The following is a 3,208-nucleotide window of genomic DNA, read 5'->3' as shown; positions in this document are numbered from 1 at the left end:
CGCTTGACTCTGCCACTATAAATTCAGAAACAGTTGCCAACTGCCGCAAATCACTTAATGTGATGGCAGAGCAGTTCGCTTTGCACCTGGTATGGGTACCGGGGCACAGTGACATACCAGGAAATGAGAAGGCAGACGAGCTTGCAAGGGCGGGTACTTCCTCTCCACTTTCACCAGCCTGCAAGAGGACGGGTAAGCCACTCGCTTCCTGCAAGCTCTTACTAAGGGAGAACTTCCTTGAAGAAGCGGCCTCCAGATGGGAGCGCACTGAAAACTGTAATACATCGAAGCTTACATGGCCAAAATGGGATGTACGGAGATCGAGAGAAATTCTCATTCTCAATAAAGGCGATATGTCACCGGCCATTGGTCTGCTCACAGGACATATCCTGATAGGAAGGCACGCAGAACGCCTCGGGGTTAGTCACAACGACTACTGCAGGAGCTGCCACGACGAAGAAGAGCCTGAATCAATAAGGCACTTACTCTGCGATTGCCCAGCACTAGGCAGGAAAAGACAGAAATTCCTAGGTATAGGTCTTCTAGACGATCTAAGCGCAACTGCTAAGTTTGGAATACGGCAGTTGCTAAGGTTCGCAGACTCCACGAACTGGGTTAAGGAGTAGGGGTTTTTGGGTCCATGTGATATCAGAATGGGCCCTGATCGGGCCTAAGTGTGCTGTCGGCCTCTGAGCCTAGCAGCCACTTCAACCTAACCTAAACTATAGTGAACATCTAGATACCAATATGTGTTCACTTAATTCATTTATTAACGTGAATTCAGTACTGACAAAGTTGAGCTGAATGAAACGGTTTTTTGCGAATGACTTTTGGACGGTTTAAAAAAATCATTTTCCGCTTTCGGATTCTTAATACTGGCAATAATACGTGTCTTCTTCGGTTATTTTGCGTCAATTTTCGGTGGGGACCATGAAGTGCACAATTACCCATTTTACTTCGTTTTACTTCACTTTCCACAATTTAGATTTATCTCCGCAATAAATAAAAATTTCTATGAAATATATGATTTATTTAACCAAAATCAACAATCTTTTGCTAAAATTCTTGTTAAGTAGTAAGTATGGCAATGTAACTTTTCACAAAAAGCTACTAACAAGACGCCTAATAAATCTGCGATCTGGCATCGGTTATGTGGAGCAAGTCATTTTGGTTTCCATTTTCACATATATAGTTGTAAAACCCACAGAAATAAATGGGTGGATAAAGTTTCATACTTAATAAATACTACTAAATATTTGAAGAAAATAACAATTATATTTTAGTTTTCATACATCTTCAATTTGGCAGCAAAAATTAAACGTTAGGTTCTTTCCCGCACGCAACGCCGGATCCCGCGGGTGCCCAAAATAGCCTTGAAATTATTCCTGTACTTAACAAAATGGGTAATAGAGAGCGTAAATTGGAACGTATTGGATCTTCCTGCCCGAAACAGCCCGGACTTTTTCTCCGGGTAAAAATGGATAAAGCGTCAAAGTGCATATCAGCTGTTTTGTTTACTTGTTGCCTGCATTTACTTGGTGCTTTTAAGGAATAGTGAATGTATTTTCAATCTTTATATTCTTAAAATCAAATTTGTGAAACAAAAATTCAATTTCCAAGAGTTTGCATTTAAGTGACAAAAACAAAAACAACACGAATCACCTGTTTTCAAATTCTGGGCACGAAATGTGGTTTTTTGCGTTCCCGTACTTCTGGATTATGTTCCATTTTTGAGAGCAAACTTTTCGCTTATTCTCTAATTACCGGATCCGGTCCGTATTGTTAGGGAAAAAACCTATTTAAGTGAATCTTATGATGACGTTATTGCTGTGTATCTGGTGATGAATTTAGTGCTGTGAATCGATAATCGATTAATTATAATTTAGTGCTAATATCATCAATGAACTGTAATTTTTGATTTTCTTTTCTCAACGTTTGGGAAATTTTAATTTTAAAGATATTCCAGGACCAAATTTGCACAGGAACACAGTAAATTATAAATTAGTAAAGGTTAAATATTACTTTTATTGTGATACAAAAATAATCGATTAACCAATCAGGTGATAAATAACCTAATCGAAAAACCCACTCGCCTAATAGAGCTCAAAATTCGTCACTTCGATAATCACTTCACTTTTCCTCCCAATTCACTCCGAAATACTTCACTTTTAATGTGTTTTCACTTCGCTCGAAAATTAGTAAACGGCAGCACTGGCCCGAACACAATGAAAACGACGAGCAACGGACCACAGCTGTCGGGCTACGCGACGACTGTGGTTGTGGCCAGATTAGATCTTTTTCTATTTTTCCAGCGACAGATAAGGTTCTTCCTCTTCTTTTATGTCAAACTCATACTAATTCATAATGTCGCTGCCGCGTTCAAAGAAATCATGTCGCCATCGACAAAGCGTTTAGATAATGAAGATAACAAATTGCGGGCTGTGGCCCGTAGCTCATCGTTTTCAATGTGTTCAGAACTTCATTTACAGGATTTTGGAGGAATTTTGAACACGGGATCATTTTTCCTGTAACTTCCTGCAAGTTCGTGTAAAACCTGTAAGTTCATGTAGTACTGGATCAGAGCTGTTATCAGAGCTTTTATCTTGATAAATATTGGCAGCAATTTGGTACTTTGACAGCTAAGTTTTCATATGCACGATAACTTCGTGGCGGCAACATTAGACATGTTTTATTTAACCATCACAAGCTAATAGCTAAATTGGTATAAGTTACGAATCCGAACGTTGCAAAAACTAAAAAATTAGTACGGACGTCGATAAAGGTTTCTGGTACAAGTATAACGGTATAATTTTTTTGGGGCGGAAATGACAACAACGGTAGTTACGAAAGGTCAAATGAAGCGCTTTTTTCAAATCCAAGTATCTCGAAAACCATCGCACGGATTCTGCAATTTTTGATGTCATTCAATAGGAAATATGGTTCGCTTAATTAGGTATACAAATGTTATATATACCTTCTAAAGTTTTAGCAAAAGTCCAATCTATGTAAAAAGAAATTTAAATAGTTTTAAACAAACACATTTTCCTTTAAAAATTACCTTATTAATTACATTTAAAAATCCTTTAAGTAAATAGCACACGAATAAAGCTTTCATCTGATATACAATATGTTGTGTTAAGTCCTCGCTATACAGAGGGTTTAAAATAAATATATCCCGTCGGCCCAACTTGGGCTGCGCTGTTCAGAG

This window comes from Rhagoletis pomonella, unplaced genomic scaffold (assembly GCF_013731165.1).
Source record: "Rhagoletis pomonella isolate Grant_MI unplaced genomic scaffold, Rhpom_1.0 Rhpom_scaffold_00002, whole genome shotgun sequence".
Classification (NCBI taxonomy): Eukaryota; Metazoa; Arthropoda; class Insecta; order Diptera; family Tephritidae; genus Rhagoletis; species Rhagoletis pomonella.
Note: the sequence above shows the minus strand (reverse complement) of the source record.